General features: G+C 40.2%; 1 long non-coding RNA gene across 1 annotated transcript; it reads right to left on the bottom strand.

Annotated features, from left to right (window-relative positions):
• Window positions 1–4,943: 4,943 nt before the first annotated feature.
• Window positions 4,944–16,273, bottom strand: LOC145511333 (uncharacterized). Its single transcript, XR_014057808.1, has 5 exons — window positions 15,675–16,273; window positions 15,165–15,240; window positions 8,130–8,201; window positions 6,959–7,175; window positions 4,944–5,625 (listed from the first exon to the last, which is right to left on the bottom strand). It is a non-coding gene; the product is annotated as an uncharacterized LOC145511333 (long non-coding RNA).
• Between the last annotated feature and the right edge of the window lie 2,271 nt (window positions 16,274–18,544).

The raw sequence follows: 18,544 nt of genomic DNA, 5'->3' as shown, positions 1-18,544 counted from the left end.
GTTTTGCCCTATAATTTTTCAATTTTTAAAATAAAATAACAAGTTAATACCTCTCATGATATATTTGATATGATATATTAAATTTTGTGTGTCTTCTTTTTGGAATTATCTTCTGCAACTTATGTGGGCATTTAATGTGGTGAAAGTAACGGCCTTGAGAAGTCATCATTAAAGTGGAAGTCAATAAAAGAGAAATGCATAGGGACTTCCTTGAAGGTCCAGTGTTTAAGACTCCACATTTCCACTGCAGAGGTCACGAGTTTGACCCCTTGTTGGGGAACTAAGAGTCTACATGTGGCATGGGGAGAGAAAAAAAAGGATTAAAAAAATGTAAATTATGGTTAAAAAGAAAATGCAACTTTTCAGAATCAAAACAGTACCTATTTAACAGCCTATTTTCGTAAGCTGAATTATCTTAAGGTTAAATCATGGGAAATGATATCTTTGAAGTACGTGTTTAGCAATAGTAATTAATGCTTCTGGAGAATATACTACAGTGTACTTCTTCAGTGTTGTACATGCATTTCATCCTTATAACAAGCTTGGATGTTACACTTTTGTCAGGACCATCCCAACACTCTAGATTGTGGATCAAGGCACAGCATGGTAAAGTGATCTGTCCAAGGCTATAGGGCTGGGTTTTCACCCACATGTCATTTCTCCAGGAGGAGCTGAGACATGAGTGATCAGCCAAGGCCACGACGGATGTTGATCATACGAGAAAACACCTATTCACTGCTCTAACATACCACATACCTGCTTTGTCTTTTGTTTGATTTTGATTATGATGGATTAGATATAGTGAAGCTCTATCTATAGAGAAAAAAAAAAGTGGAGTATTCAATTGTGTGGTAAGGAATATTCACAAATTCAGGGATTTGAAGAAAGACTAGGATATATTAACAAAATCTTCCAGTGGCTTCTTCTGAATTGCATCCTTAGAACACCATGTGCCTTTATGGAATGGATTTCAAGCTGAAAATCTACTTTCAAGCTAGAGCTATTCTCTAATATTTTTTAAATGAGCTTTTCTGAAGGAATCACTGTTCCAGAAATACATAGGAGTCCACATCTCGGTGAAGTAGCTATGGAAGATTGTCTCCAGTGGAGAGTGAGTGATGATAACACACAGGTCAGCAGAGAAAGTGTCCTCCGGCAGGAAACATGGCTGGGGAGTCTGCCTGGGGCCACAATACCTGGGTGCCTGAAAGAATGGAGAGGAGTTGGGGGGGATAAAGCTTAATTCTTTTTATAAATAGAGTTTCATAATGAAATATTCAAGGAGCGGCTCCTCTGGCAGCTACTGGCCCTCATATGCCGAACTGGAATTAACCCAGTGCAAAATCTTAACAGTTGCCTCCAAGTTGATTCACCCCATGACTGCACACCTGGGCGCCTGGGCAGAGTTAATGCATTCACATACAACCTAGATTTTACAAAAGTGAAGTCTTTGAGCACTTGTGGCAATCTAACAGACCTCCCCCCTAAATTCCAAAGCATCTTATTCTCCCTTGGTAGTGTTTAAGGGCGTAGGCACATGAAACAGACCAAGAAATAGGCATTAATTGAGCTCCAGCAAGTGAAGATTGTTTGCACATTTGACCTATTTACATCCAAGAAAATGGCTTGGGGGGGATTTTTTTCTCTATGTTATTTTTTAAATTATGAAAGTATGATAACACGTTTACAGGAGACTTGGAAAATACAGAACAAAGTTACATACAGTTCCACTACATGTTACAATTATTTTTTAAGTGGATAAATTAGGATTTTTAGTTGGAGTTTCAATGACAAACTCTCAAAAATTAATAGAATCAATATACAGCAAAGCAGAAGGATGTAGTAGACATGGAAAACACCACCAACCAATTCAAAATAATTAAGATTTATACAATTTTCACACAACAGTAAGATAGGAGGGAAGATTATGTTACCCCATTTTACTAGTTAAAAATATCCAGGCTCAGAAAGATTCTCATTTATAACACATCTCTTCCCATTTTAGACTCTCTTTCCAAAGTGACTCACACACGCAAATAAATGCTGCCAGTGCTCTATGCCCTGCATTCTGCAGTCTTCACCTTCTCACTCATCCCTCCAGGAAAGACGAAAACAAAACAGAAGTGAGGTGTAATTAGAAGCCACCCTCTAAGGACTTTGGAGCTGTCAGAGAGGCAGAGGAAAGAAAGAAGCCAGAGAAGCATGGAGAGGTCCCAATCGGGCCATCCAGAAAGTTCTCCAAACCCCAATTTACCAAAAGGAAAAATCTCCCCCTCTTTGGCCCTGAGACTTTTATTTCCTTTTATTTTTCAGTTCAGAATTAGAATCAGAGTCCTGTAAATTTCACAGTTTCCTCCATAATAAATCCGTGGGGTTTTATATACTTGTATATTCATAGATCTCCCCTCCAAAGAGCAAACAAACTTTGCCATAATTTTATAATATTTAATAAGCTCTTATTTCCTCTGATGAAGATGCAGAGAGACAAGTAGAAAAAGACCTACTAGTTTAGGAGAAGGATTTTAAAGTGCAATGCTCATGTTTATCAAGAATTATCACTACGGAAGAATTGTTACAATATTATAGAAAGTTAACCTGAAAGTTATCTGCCCCCAATTAGTGTTCTCTACACTCACATTTTTATGAAAATTTGATTAGTTGTATAGCTCTATAAAGTCATTCATTATACTTAGTTTTCTGAGTACTTAAGCATTCTGGTCATATTTTATACTGAAATTCATTCATTAACTTGATTATCTAGAGAGAATTATTTTCCAAAAGTATGGCAAAGTAAAACCCATTTGCAAAACATACAAGCAGAAATAGATGAACTTTCTGAAAGCATTATTAAATATTGTTGGGGATGGGCAGAAAATGGAAAACAGTGGGAAAACTTAGTTCAGACTGGATTGCTGAGTTATTTTTAACCAAGTAGGGGAAGCATTGGAGAAGGCAATGGCAACCCACTCCAGTACTCTTGCCTGGAAAACCCCATGGATGGAGGAGCCTGGTAGGCTGCAGTCCATGGAGTCGTGAAGAGTCAGACACGACTGAGCAACTTCACTTTCATGCATTGGAGAAGGAAATGGCAACCCACTCCAGTGTTCTTGCCTGGAGAATCCCAGGGACGATGGAGCCTGGTGGGCTGCAGTCTATGGGGTCGCACAGAGTCGGACATGACTGAAGTGACTTAGCAGCAGCAACAGGGGTAGCATAAAAGCATGAAAGATGGTTTTTATAAAGTGATTGACTGGGTCTTGCCTTCTCCTGTGTCAGTCCCTGGGGCAGATGGATGGAAGGACTCTTCTCTTCCAAACACATAACTGCCACACAATGAGAGATGTCAAAAGGATCTTTGGAGTCTTATATCAGGGTCCCCAGATATTAATACATATCTCGAGACAAGGCTTTGTCTATAAGTGGTCTATGAACCAGAAGAACCCAGCGCAAGAGGGGAAGAAGCAGGGAGGAGAAAGGAAAGAGAGTCCAATTCCAGGCACAGTTCCTGTGATGGTCCCACCAGCACAAATAGGAACATATAGGTACATTGCCTTACACAGTATCTCTAGCACATAATGATGGATTTTATAAGTGGATTTTAAAATTTTCATTTTTTATACATGTTAGACCACTTTCCTTCTACTGAATAGTCTTTGGCAATATGTATAAAACCGAAGGACAGAATATAGGAAGACAGCAATAAGTAGGTTGATTGCATAAATCCCAGTGACTTTTAATGTGATTCATCCATCTTATTTGTTTCTTGGGTCTGAAGTTTCAAGATTAATTTTAACCTGACATCTCACTTATTCAGAGTACACCGTGAATAAGAGCTCTAATTCAATTCAGAACTTTTGAGAAGGTGAATTTGAGCAAGACACTTATTGCCTTACCAGCCAAGAGCAAATTTATTGATCACCGTGCCCTCCAAACTCCACATTAAATTCTATTATAGGAGATTCTGCCGTTCCATGTGGGAGAACTGAAATGACTGAATCACCAAATCACACTGAATAAACTGTCTGGTTTGTGTGCAAACTTACACGTTGGCATCTTCTGCATAATCCAGGGAAGATCTGAACTGAAAACATAATTTCTCTCCAGTTTTAGTGATTATGTTTTCAATTACCACGTGTTTTCAGACACATTGTTAAATCTGAAGATTGATAGACCTGGTAAATCCACCTTGCCTGCTGTGGCAGGGGATTCGACTTCAGTTCACATAATGGTCTATCTCTTGGTTGATCCATTACAGATCTCTGCTACACCTGATAAAATCACTAATCTCAGCTCTTGCTCAGCAGAGCATAGATAAGTCCAAAAGCAGAGGCTTGTCATTATCAAAAACAATGAGTTTAGGTGAATTTTGTGACTAGTCACAGAGACCGACCCCTTACAGGGACAGTCAAGGACTTTTGATGGCAGTGCTAAAATAGTCCAGCACAACCGCTGTTTTCTAGCTTAGTGACAAAACTGATACATTTCAGAATCACTCTTATTACCCAGAGACAGCAGTTCACTGAATTCCTTATTTCCTTGTCTTAATTTCTTTCTCTGTAGTTAGTGCTCATAAATTATTGATTTCAATATACATGAGATTTCATCTGACCTAGCCAAGTATCTGGAAAATTTTTTTTAAAAAGAGAAATAAGCCCAATGTTTCTCTTTGTTTTTTAATTTCTATAGTCACCACTTTTGTATTTGCAGCAGGTTATTTGAAAACAAATAACGATCTCCAACTTGTTACATATTCATCCAAACAAGGTTTAGAATGGTTGACAGAACAATTATTCAGAACATTAGAGCCCACGGCTGAGCAATTACTAAAATAAATGTCCAAAGAGAAATAAGGTAAAGATTTATAATGCTTTTGTCATAACTGTCAAATTAAAATAGGCACCCCCTGCTTTTCACCATGGTATAATGGCAGCATTAGAAACGAGTGGAACAAGAAAAATGGTTTTTATTTTCCTGTAGGAACAGTTTTGATATTAGATGTTGTATTGTTTAATCAAGAATCTAATAGGAAGTAAATCACAAATGATAAAGTATCCTTTCTAAAAGTTTATATATGACTCTAAACATCTATGATAATTGATATATTCTTATAATTCTGGGTCTACAAAATATATGTAACTATTTCTCCACTTCCATTATACACTGGGTTTCGGTATCCTAAAAATGTATATAAAGAGGTTTTAAATTATGTGAGTTGACTGTATAACACTTTGAGAAACATTAATAAATGCTCCCTGGCATATTAAAGACAGCTGTAAGTTCCTTGATGAGTCTTCCATTGAGAGATGGGACAGTTTCTTTCCCCTTGCACCCAGGTGATGCTATGCCAGTTTAGGACTCATCCTTTAAAAGAGCTCACAACTTCTGCCTCCAACTCTTGGAAACTTGAGCTGCCTTGTAAGAAGACTGATTACCTGCAGGAGAAAACCCATGGGAAATTCTGGAGAATACTCAGAGAAGCAGAGAAGCTCAGTGAGCCTAGCATTCCAGACAATTCCAGCAAGGTGGTTCGCATGAGAGCAAAGGTATCACGGTGTCTCCAGCAACCTGTGCGAGCCAGCATGGCAGCCACCATCCACGAGTGTCAACAGTCCAAACTGAGATGCACTGTAAGATAAAATGCACATCGGATTTCAAAAAACATACCAAAAGTATCTCATTAAAATTTGTATATTGATTAGATGCTTAAATAATAATATTTTGATTGATTAGATTAAAATAAAACACGCTACTAAAGTTAATTCTACTTATTTAAACTTCTTAAATGTGGCTATTAGAAAACTTGAAATTATATGCACATATGTAATTGGACAGCTCAAAGCCACCCCCAACATCAGCTGACAATTGTTGGGTGACCGGAGACAATGTCATATGAAACAGAAGACCAAGTCAACTGAGCTATTTCTGAATGTTTAACTCACAAAAGCTGTGAGATATTGAACAGTAGTTGTTGCATTATGACTAAATTTTGGAGTAGTTTGTTCCATAGCAATAAATATTATAATAATTGAAGTTATACATAAGAAATATTAAGCAATTGATAGTAATTATATTCAGTCTTTTAGAATTTAGAAGGAAGACGTGTGGCTGATTCAAGGAACATTTTCACAATTATCATCAATGCATTTTAATCTAATGCCTTACTTTTTCTCTAAGTTATTTGTAGCAAGTACGGAGCCTCATATTTATTGAATGTTTTAAGATTTTCTCCTTGAAAAAAAAAAATAGCTTATGTCTCTCTTTTGTTAGCTACTGAAGAGATCATATAGGTGGAGAAAGGTTGCAGAAAATGAAAACAATATTTTAATTAAACATCCTCAAATGAACAAAGTAGGGGTTCTCACTGCTTCACTTGTTAGTTTCATTCTCCATATTAGTATTTACAATTATCAACTGAAATATCAAAAAAAAAAAATCAGTGCTCAGGATTCTAAAGCCAGGAAGACTAAGATCTAAAGATCAGTTATACTATTTTCTAGCAATTCATGTAGCTCCTATGAACCTCAGTTTTCTCAACTGTACAATGAGAATGACTACACCAATTACCTATTGGGGTTATTATGAGGATTAAATGAGCTCATGTGTGTAAAGCACTTATCTCAAAGACTGGCACAAAGTGACACTGTAACATGGGCCTTCTAAAAATGATACATGTAAAGCTTATATACAAAATGTTAAAATATTATGGTGTCACCATGATAGGGCTTCCCAGGTGGCTCAGTGGTAAAGAACCTGCCTGCCAGTGCAGGGGACGCAAGAGATGAGGGTTGGATCCCTGGATCAGGAAGATCCCCTGAAGAAGGGAATGGCAACCCACTCCAGTATTCTTGCCTGGAAAACTCCATGGACAGAGAAGCCTTGCTACCTGTAGTCTAGAGGGTTACAAAGAGTCACCATGACAACTCCAGTTATTATGAAAAAATATCATAAACTTTATTACCTCTTATTTATCTCTGAGGTGCACAGATGAGCATCAGGCCTGGTTCCCACATGATCAATAGATACCCAGCAGTGAACAGTCATCAGACCTCTGGAACACAGAGCAGAGCATCCCAGGGGCAGGAGAAGACGAAGTCACTTAACTGTGGAGATCTCTCTCTCTCTCTCTCAAACCCAGATGTTTGGCATCTCACCAACATCATCCAAGACCCTCTGGACTGGGAACAAAATGAGTGCAGAGAAAGAGGAAGCAGTTTTAGTGAAAGCACCACAGGGAACAACCCAATAAAAAAGCAGGAAACTCAGCACAAGCCTGATTTATGTCACTGCATTTTCTGAGCTCTTAGCCTGTTCCCCCAACACACACACACACACACACACACACACACACACACACACACACACACACACACACACACACACACCCCTACCCTCATGAGCTTCCTTTCCAGCTCTTGCTCTCCCTTTTCTTTTCTTTTTTTTTTTTATTTTATAAATTTATTTATTTTAGTTGGGGGCTAATTACTTTACAATATTGTAATAGTTTTTGCCATACATTGACATGAATCAGCCATGGGTTTACATGTGTTCCCCTTCCTGGACCCCCCATCCACCTCCCTCCCCATCCCATCCCTCTGGGTCATCCCATTGCCCCGGCCCTGAGCCCTTGTCTCATGCATCGAACACGGAATGGTGTTCTGTTTCACATATGATAATATACATGTTTCAATGCTATTGTCCCAGAATGTCCCACCCTCACCTTCTCCCTCAGAGTCCATAAAATTGTTCCATGCATCTGTGTCTCTTATTCTGTCTCGCATATAGGGTTCCCTTTTCTTTTCAAAGCACTTGGTAAAAATCCTCTTTCATTTCACCCTCCTCCCTGTCACTCTGGAAGGGCTGCAGAAGGAGAGTCAGAATGAATGAGCTGAGGGCTCCTGGATATGAATCGGGAAATTCTGACCCCTCGTCATTTCCCCAGTGGTCACTTTCTCTTTTAAACAATCAGGAGAACATGGATTTAGCCTCTATTGTAATGTCTCTTTCTAGACAGAAAAAAAAAAAAAAAAAGTAGGAGGAAAGAAACAGAGATATATATAGAGAGGGAGGTAGAGAATGCAGGCAGGGAGGAGGAAAATCAGCCTATAAACATAGACATCAACCTGACCTACCCTTTGCCAGGGCCTTTGGAGCATCTTGTTTACTTTGTTTTGTTCTGTTCCTCGCTAGAAGCAGATGGTTCTCTGGGTGGAAACACAAGAGAAGCAAGTTGAGAGTGGATGTTTGGGGACCCGAAAGGACAGGCAGGTTGGTAGCCAAAAGCAGATTTTGATTAGAAGTAGAAGAATCTCTTCTAAGAAATTGCTTTATCATTGTAGTGTCCTGTCAACTGCAAAGTAAATCAAAGGGTGTGCTGAACACTGCCTTTTGGAAAGAAAGAACAGATTGTTCGCCTCACATCTTTTCCTGAAGCAGACTGTTGAAGGCTGCACATCAACCATCAGTGATGGCCACACCTCCGCCTTCCCAAGGCTTAGGGACCAGGGGCACATCAGTCAGCAGCTTCCAAGAATGCCCTCGAATCCTGGATCTGAGTGATGACAGATGACAGCAGCAGCGTCTGTCCTCAAAGGGCATCTGATTCCAGCATCAGTGAGTGAGCAGGAGACAGTGGAGCCATCCAGGCAAGTGCTAACTCACAGTAACAAGGGCACTGCGGTGTTCCAAAGCCATACACGCAAAGTGAGTCCAAAAGACTCACTCCAATAAACTCTCATCATAGAATGTGGCCAAGATGGATTCATGAAAGAGGGGACGTTTTTCAGTTTTAAAAAAACATAGCAGTAAATCTCTGTGGGCAGCTGTTGAGCTCCACAGACCTAAAATCTATACTTGTTAAAAGATATTCTAGGGATTTCCCTGGCAGCCCAGTGGTTAAGACTCCACACTTGCAGTTCCAGGGGTACAGGTCTGACCCCTGGGACAGGAGCTATGACCCCACATGCCACCTGTCAAAAAACCAAAACATAAAACAGAAGCTATGTTGTAACAAATTCAATAGACCTTTTAAAATGGTCAGCATCAAAAAAAAAAAAAAAAAAGAATCTTGAAAGATACTCTGTGGAGCAGACCAAACATGAGGGTCAGAGTTAACTTGCTTTGCATCATGTGTTTGGTGACCCTTTGAGACTTTCTTTGTGAACTTTATATTAATTTAGGGTTTAGGCCAATAATATCAATACATCCAATCACAGCTTTTCATGTTTCAATAAACTGCAACATTTGGTTTCATGATATATTGTAAGTAGCTGAGCACCCTTCAAGGGATGGGATAAAATGCTTTTTACCATGACCACAGAAGACAGCTATGTCTTCCTAAAACCACAGAAATGTTCTGACTATCGGAAGCTGTTACCATGTGGTGATGAGTCTTAGCAATCAAAGCAGCCCCACTTACACCCTCTTGTCGGGTTCTCCTGCTCTCAGCTTTTGCCTGGGGAGGTTTTCTTTTGACCGGGAAGGAAGATTCTCCCTCTACGAGGTTGATCTCTCTCTAGCCAACATTTGCTGCTTTCTCTAGTGCAGTCAGAACTGCCTGGGAATAACTGACCAACCAACTACTCATCTGCTGCCTAGAGAACATCTCCCCACTATATAGATGCTGAAGCGGTGGTGGGGACTCAGGTGAGCTCCCAAGTGCTCCTGGGAAAATCCTTGCCTTGCTGTTTCAACCCAGGAAAGTAAAGGTCAAGACTGCACCAGATAAGCAGGAAAAGGCTGAGAAGTCACAGGGCCAAACAAGTATGGGTTCATCTTCAAATCTTTTATTCTGCAAGAGCAAGTACCTCTTTTCCTTTCTTTAAACTTGCTGTGCAAAAAGTTATATTATCTCTAGCACTGAGCTATGTGTTCTTAACCACACACACACAAAGTACATCCCATATCTAAATATATATCCTGCCCAAACACACAAGAAATTGAGCTAAAATTCCTTTTTTTAGTAAATTACAGGCTCTGGCTCTCTATGACTAAGTCCGGGGAGATTGTATCGCCATCTCACAAGGCCGCTTTCTGCCCTTTGCACTCCAGCATATGGGGTGGCAAGTGCTGGGTGTCCAGAAGGAAATGCTGTGATGCTGTGGATGCTAGTCTCCTCACCCTGGCATCAGTGCTGCTCTCCTGGCCTTAGGAGAACTCTGTCCCCTGAGCTCTGAGCACAGAGATATGCTTATGACCTGGGAACATGTTAACAGGCATTGCAGGGTGATGACAAGGTTAAAGATGCCTACAGCTTTGAATGTGGTGATGACAGATGGTTCTCTAAAGGATCCTGAAGGAAACAAAAGATACTCATATCCCCCGGCTCCCTGAAGTCTTCCCCTGAGGGCCTTTGTGAACACCTATCTTTCTCTCTCCTTCATTACCCATTTTTAATCTGACATCATTTTTTTTTTTGGCCAGTTCCCTTTTCTAGCATTGCACTGCTCAATACAGTAGCCACCAGCTCCATTTGACTATTTCAATTTCAACTGAAATCAATTAAAATCAAATAAACTTTAGGTTCGGCTCCATCATGCTAACCATATTTCAAATGTTTAGTAACCACACGTGGCCAGTCGCTGCTGTACAGGACAGAAAAATTAGTGCTGTTCTGAAATATGACTCTCCATTTCTACACCTTCAATTATAATCCACACCAGGATCATTGAAATCATTGACCCAGTGTCTTATTTCTGCTCTTCAATTTTGAACCCCTGTCTTTATTTCCACTCACACCACCCCCCCCCATTGACTAATCCAGACCACACATGTTTTTCTTTAAGTTTTGAACTGCCATTATTCATAGCATTTCATTTTTCAACATCCTGCAATGTCCCTCAAGATCAAGATCTTGGGCAGTGATTCAAAAAGCTTTACCCATTGTTTCAGAGATCACGATGTTGAGCCAGATAGCTCAAGAATTTGAGAGATGCTTTTTTGCCAAAAAGAGTGATTATAGTTATTCGATATTTAATAAAGAACCTACTACATTTAGATCCTGCAACATCAAGCTATTTAAGGTCAATGACCATTTAACTTCCTTTGAGAAGTGATTAAGTTTTTGCAGCATGGCCACTCCAGGAAGGAGCCAATATCAGACAAATGACAGCCAGTGTTTATTGAACGCATCAGAGAAGTCAGGCATTGGGTAACCACTAAGTGTGTCATGAGATTATCTCATTTAAATCCACAGCAATCTTTTGATGTGGGCATTACCTCCACTTGACAGTTTAAGAAACTAATACCCAGATACACTAGGGAACGTGCTCAAAAATTAGAGAATTTAGTGACATGATTTAAACACACCTCTTTCTCACTCCACAGACCAACTCCTTAAGTTCTATGCAGTTTTCACACTTCAACAGAATATGTTCTGCTGATCTAGTTATTTGGCATTTTATCTCCTTTGATTCTCCCAGCTGTCTTATGAAGTCATCTAGGCCTCATATAAGTGCCTGACGCAGAGTGTCTGGTGAATAAAAGTGTATTAATGTTGTTTTATCCAACTTGCAGATGAGCAAACTGAAACTCAGAGAAGTTAAAGGCCCAGAGAAATATAGATGTGAACTGCTAGTGTCGGCGTTGAACTTCAATAAATCTCTGGATCTCACTAGTGCTAACACTGCTGTCATTTTTCTCGAAAATAAACAAATAAATGTATAAAATGAGAAGTGCTATCTCAGGAATTTTCTCCTAAATTCAACAGAATTTTTAGTGCCAGAGAAGACAGTAAGCTTGTGTGAGCTGCTGGCATCTTCTTCTGAAGCCACTCTGGAGAGAACACAAAAATGAGGTGGTTAAGGGACTTCCCTGGTGGTCCAGTGGTTAAGACTTTGCCTTTCAGTGCAGGGGGCACAGGTTCGATCCCTGGTCAAGGAGGTTAATTAATGTCTGAATATATCAATGTTCATAGCAATGGTCGCCCCTGGAATCCTCTCCTCCCTCCATCCCTCTAACACCACTGTGTGGATTAAGAAGTTATCAGAGGATGACCTCATGCAGAAGAGCAGTACGTGGAGAGCTACCAGGGTTTCTCTAGGAAAAAGGGTCATCAGAGGAGGAGGAGAGGAAATGGGGAGTGGTGGAGTTTAGATTGCAATCCAAGGAGGCCTTTGTCCTGAGACCCCACGCCCCAAATCCAAACCTCCTAGGAAAAAGAGCAAGCTAGGATTTCAGATGTTTTCCTTTTTCCCAGACCCATATCACTGGCCCTGGGTAACAGAGAATTCCAAGGGGAATAAGAACTCACAGGGAAAAAATAATAATAATTGAGAAGCGGCAGCACTTTGAAGAGCAAGAAAGTAAACCTGGCAAGGGTCACTGAATAAATTGACCAGCTGGAACAGGAATTTCAGGTAAGCACAGATACAGATCCTCAGGGATCTAAGAAGGATACTGGAAACATGAGACAAGTGCTCAAAGTAACAATGTTCAGTTGGGGGTATTGCTGTGAAGAACGCAACCACTGGAATAAAGAACATGATCAATGAGTTGAATAATAGACGATACTCAGAAAGCAGCATACTATACCATGCTGGGAGGTACAGCTGAGGAAGTCTTAGGTGTCAGAAAAGGATTAAGGGATAGAAAGAAGGAGGGAAACCTCTAAAGATAAGGGTAAAAGTACAAGTGTCACTAGGTACCTAGCAGGAGTCACAAAACAAAAGAATTAACAAGTGATCTGGGCAGGGGGACGGGGGATATATGAGAAAACATTTCCTTAAAATTTCCCAGATTCAAACAAAGAATGCCGAACAGGAGAGATAAGAAAACCTCAACTGCCAGACCCATTAGGGTAATGTTCAACGAAATCAATGACAGAGAGCCTTCTACAGTCTTCTGGAAGGGAACAGGAGAGTACTTCAAAGGGGCATCAGATTTCACAACAGTAACGCTGGATGGAAGAAAGAACAGAGCAATAGTTTCAAAACAGAAGACAGAGAGCTAAACTCTTATCTAAAGTGAGGACAAAATGAAGATTTTATCAGATGTACTAAGCTTCACACAGTTAATCACACCGAGACTCTGAGAGGACTCTTGGCAGAGTTCTTCAAAAAGAGGAGGAAGCCATGTGCAATAAAACATGAGTGACTAGAAACTTAATTTCACAATTATCTAAGTCACCAATGGCTAACATATATATCTGTGCGTACATGCTGAGTCGTGTCTGAGTCTTTGCGACCCCATGAACTACAGCCCACCAGGCTCCTCTGTCCATGGGACTTCCCATGCAAGAATACTGAAGTGGATTGCCATTTGCTTCTCCAGGGTATCTTCCCAACCCAGGGATAAAATCTGAGCCTCCTGCATTGGCAGGCGGATTCTTTACCACTTTAGCTCCATGTGGGAAGCCCCATTTTAAATTATATAAAATAATAAATGTCCTCAAATAATTAAGAAATCTTTTCAGAAATAAGAGTAAGGTTAGTTCAGCACAAGAACATATAGAAAAGTGGAACAAGATTGTGATCCCAGAAACAGACTTGGAAACATGGCACATGTTAGATATGTCATTGTAAACTATCAGGGAAAATATGGATTATTAAGCAGATGGTGTTAGTAACAACAGATGATATATAATATCAAAATAAAGCTGGATTCCTACCTCAAAAAATCATTCAAAATTTATAGTTTCTAAATATGAAAGGTAAAACAATAAGAGCTAAACATTAAGAGGATAGAAGCTAAACAATAAGAAAATAGGAAAAACAGATAAACTACTTTAGAACATATGAAATATTCTATAACTTCTAATTTGAAAGATATTTTAAATTGAGGTTTAAAAATATATTGGTAAATTTACTCATGTATCTACTACAAATTACAGTGATATATTTATGAATCAGTACAATAATTTGACACTTTCTTAACTTGACTTTTGAAAAATAGTTATTTCCCCCCAAGAGTCTACTACAACATACCATCAGCAAGGAGATCCATGCACAATGCAATTGATGTAATTTTTGAAAGCACACACACAAATATCCTGACAGTTTTTGAGGATCTACAGTTACATGCATTGTCATAAACACACGGAGGATGAATTGGAGAAAGGCATGTTAAATACATTCGGGTGTAGACGGGAAGGAAGAAAGCAACATATGATCAAACAGAAGAAGTGCTTGTGGAAACATATGACAAAAATCTGCTGTTTGGTAAAGTCAGTTCTGTGCCCTTGAGGTCCAAAAATAAATAAATAAAGTTTGGTCAGGGGTGGAGCTCCCAAAGAGGAAAAGGTATTCATCTTTAAGATGGAACCAAGGCAGCCTTGACCAGCCTCAGGGCAGAGTTTAGACCCAGACTTCCAGGGCTGAAGCATAGCTCTGCCAGGAAAAGTCTAGGAGACTCACTCCCAGCTTCACATCGTTGTCTCCACATCTGTGAAAGATGAATGCTAGTAGTCCCTACCCCAGAGGACTGATGTGAGGACAAAATGAGTTGAAGGGGCATCAGAGTAGAGTAAGTGTGTTTTTAGTAGTGTTTCACAATGTTTTAAGGCTGATATACAAAGAGTTTACTGGAAACTGACTATATCTCAGAACAATAAAAAGCACACATGTTGAAAAAATAATTTACTTCATGCCCTCTGAACTTTCCAGATAAAGGGAAGTCAGCTGGAGAAGGGACTTGCCAGTGTGCCTCAGTGGATCATCATGCTAAATGCTTTGTTCTCTTTTTTTGTTTGTTTTCAACAGCTTCTAAGGAAAATATGTCAAAAATATTACCTAACAAACCACTAACTGAGGTGTTTATAATTTACTATAGTTACTTCTGAATGAGCAAATCTGGTCTAACAACTTCTTACTAAATTCTAAGTTTGCTAACAACAGCCCTCAACTAGTAATGTTTAATTTTTTATGTAAAAATCTCTTGCTTCAGATCTGTCTTTATAAGTGCACCTCACTGGTTATACATTTATTTTTCAATGGATAATTGACTGTCTTCTGACATTTCTAATGGATCTGAAAATCTTGTAGATGTATTGTCTTTGCCCACTTGCTTTCCAGATGATAAAAGGAATTCAGAGGGATTTAACTATTTCCTTCCAAAATTGCAACTGGGATCAAATAAATTTCTGGTTCTGGGAAGCATTTGGCAGACTGGGAATGACTCATTTGTTTCATGATGCAAAAGTCAGTGCAATGCTGACAGCATAATAAACTTACAGTGTGGTTTGATAGACTTGGGAAACCCTTCTCGACCGCAAAACATTATGTTCTTATCTTCCAGCTTCACCATTATCTGCATTATTTAAACAAAAGATTTAAGTTACTGTTGATCTTATCTTTTTATGGCGTAATTCTACATCAAGTAACCTTTTAACAGAGACAATAACCACTTATTAAGTTTTATCTATAGGGTAAGCACCTGGAGAAGGAAATGGCAACCCTCTCCAGTATTCTTGTCTGGAGAATCCCATAGACAGAGGAGTCTGGAGGACTACAGTCCTTGAGGTGGCAGAGTCAGACACGACTGAGCCTGCATACACACATACTTGTAGAACAAAAGACTTTTAAGTCATCATTGTTGACTTGTGTGACAGTAATGCCAGGGAGGTATTAATATTATCCCACACGGAGGTGAAAAAGCAGTGTCAGAAAGGTTAAGTCATTCACCCAAAGCCACGCAGCTGGAAAGGGCCTGTGACTCCAAGTTACCAGGCTAGTATTCATTACCGGGTCTCTGCATCTCAGAAGGGCCAGTGAGGGGGCCCTGCTGTCCGATCTCAGGAGTGACCAACCTTCTGAAACTGGATTTCTGTGGATACATCCTTTGGTTCGCAGGGCAGAGGACAGCAAGACTCTGTTCTAGCACCACGTGTTCTCATTTTCTATTGTTGGGTGGTCCTGCCTATTCAGGACCTCCGCACACTCCGCCCAGTCTCCAAGTCAGTGCAATTGCTTTATCTTCTTTTTTCCTAATTGGAGCTTGTATATATAGTCACACTCTGGTATTTTGGGGGCTTCCCTGGTGGCTCAAACGGCAAAGAATCTGCCTGTAATGCAGGAGACCCAAGTTTGATCCCTGGGTTGAGAAGATCCCCTGGAGGAAGGCATGGCAACCCACTCCAGTATTCTTACTTGGAGACTCCCCAAGGACAGAGGAGCCTGGCGGGCTACAGTCCAGGGGGTCGCATAGAGTCGGACATGACTTAGCAACTAACACTTTCACTTTTATGTAGTCACAATCCTGCCTGGAGAAGACCTCTGGAGGCCTGGAAGTCCTGACACTGACTCCAGACTTTGTCCCTTCCTTTCTGCATCATGTTGAATCTGGCTCCAAGCTTGGCTTCTCTTGGGGTCATACTCACTCCCACCGCTGCCCTCATCCTGTGACCAGTCATTGCTCATTATCTGGGTCTTTGTTCAAAACTACCCAGGGCTGCCATGTGACATTAATCCTCCTGCCTTTGAGTTTGGTTTCACTACTCACATAAGCTCTGTTGATAAGAGAGCCATAAAGGTGGATATGTTCTTTTGTAAAATTATAGTTCAAATATTGTGGTTTCCCACCTTTCTAATCAAGAACTCTCACACCTCTTGAATATTTTCTGAGAGAGAGAGAGCTGGCGGTGTGGTCGCTATGGGCGACATCTGGGCCGCGTGAAGGCAGGGATCCTTCCTCTCATCCTCTGTCACCCCCTTCTCTTCCTGTCCTCAATCTGTTCCAGCATCAGGGCCTTTTCCAATGAGTCAGTTCTTCACATCGGGTGGCCAAAGTATTGGAGCTTCAGCATCAGTCCTTCCAGTGAATACTCAGTGTTGATTTCCTTTACGATTGACCGGTTTGATCTCCTTGAAGTCCAAGGGACCCTCCAGAGTCTTCTCCAGCACCACAATTCAAAAGCAGCAATTCTTTGGTGCTAAGCCTTCTTTATGAGACCTAGAATATGCCTAAATTTTAGGGTGAACCCCTTTCGGGTTCTAGAGTGAGTACCGTCGCTATGTTAGAATAGTTCCAGTCCAACATCAGAAAACATTTTTCAGGCAAAAGATACTAAGAATTATTACTTTCCAGTTACAGATAAACAAAATTACTCAGGTAATAATTTGTAACATAACTAGAGGGCCATGCATGGAATGATCTCTGAGACAGTTACATTTTACTGACCTGTTAAAAAGTTACATTTCACTCACTCTGAGTTGTGAGCAGTTTCAATCCAGCATGTCTTTATTAATGAAGGAAATAAGCTTTCCTCTCATTGGCTTTCATGCACCTGCAGACACACAGGTAGGCAGATGGGCATATGGTTGCTACAGGCGACTACTGGTGTTTTCTTCTTAAAGCCATGTGAGCTTAACTGTTTTGTTTTAAATGTTTGCAGGATTATCTTAAATTGGAATTCTTCAGTCTGATCCTTCCATTGGCACCATGTTCCCTCTTTCATTTAAACTTCAAGAGGATTAATTTCCAGGTGATAAGGAGATTGATCCAGAACTTCTAAGCGCTATATTCCCCACCTTCTCATAGGACCTGGCACTGAAACACACACACACACATATGCAGTTGTCATTTTGCTGTTTTTCTGTGAGAACCTGTTATTTGGCTCTCACTGTGCAGTGGGTTTCTTATGTAACCTTAGTGGATTATGTAACATACAGAAAGCTATTACTGCCCCCAGAGAGACAAAACAGTGTCTTTTCATCACCACGTGGAAGTCTGACCTGAGGGTTCATGATGTTCCTCTCTCAGTTTTCTGTGAAACATCTACAAATAGGATCTCTACTGTTGCAGCTCAATTCGTACATAATTTCAAAATTCAATTCTCCAAGCTTTTCATTTCATAGAACTTGTCTCCATCATGATTTTTGTGAATATTTAAAATGTCAAATACTAGCATTAAAATTTTAAGTAAAAGAAACACTTAAAAAACACAAAACTAGTAAGTCAAATCCATGTGATAATTAATCTTATCCCTTGTTTGAGTTGGCACATGAGTCTTGGAGGTGGTTTTCTGTCTTCCCACTCTTCCCAGGATGCAGTTCATGCTCCAGCTTCACCCAGCATCTTTCCTAGGCTGATCTGGGTGCATCTTGCCTGGCCCAGGTGATGCCCAGGGAACCCTTACAAAGGATATAACTGGACTTTTGGAGATGAACACAAAGTCCTCTCAGACCCAGCCTCACAGAACTGCTCCCTCCCTCCCTGTCTCCTCCTCCCGTACCTTCCCCACATCTATAAGACGTGTTTTGTTACAAATGGCCCACCCTGGCTTCACATGGTGGAGTCCATGCCAGGGCAGAGCCAGATTTGAGAAATATTTCTAATAATTAGTGCATCTCTGTTTCTATCCCTTCTTAAACATCTCCAGCTTCCCTCTTCTCATATTTATCCCAAAGGTTCACTTCTCATTTTCAATAGACCACAGCATCTCACTTATTATCCAGGACCACACTGCAAGCCATTTATGACTGGCTGTCATGAACAGTCTATTATCATTGGATACCAACCTTAGAGCAGGAGTCCATTCTTCTTGTTCTTTGTTTGTTTTCTATTTCCAAATAGAATTCCCTCCACTTGGAACAATCAATGCACTCATTAGACA

Source organism: Giraffa tippelskirchi, chromosome 6 (genome assembly GCF_054371585.1).
Source record: "Giraffa tippelskirchi isolate mGirTip1 chromosome 6, T2T-mGirTip1v1.2.pri, whole genome shotgun sequence".
In the NCBI taxonomy this organism is placed as follows: domain Eukaryota; kingdom Metazoa; phylum Chordata; class Mammalia; order Artiodactyla; family Giraffidae; genus Giraffa; species Giraffa tippelskirchi.
This window is presented reverse-complemented; position numbering and strand designations above follow the sequence as displayed.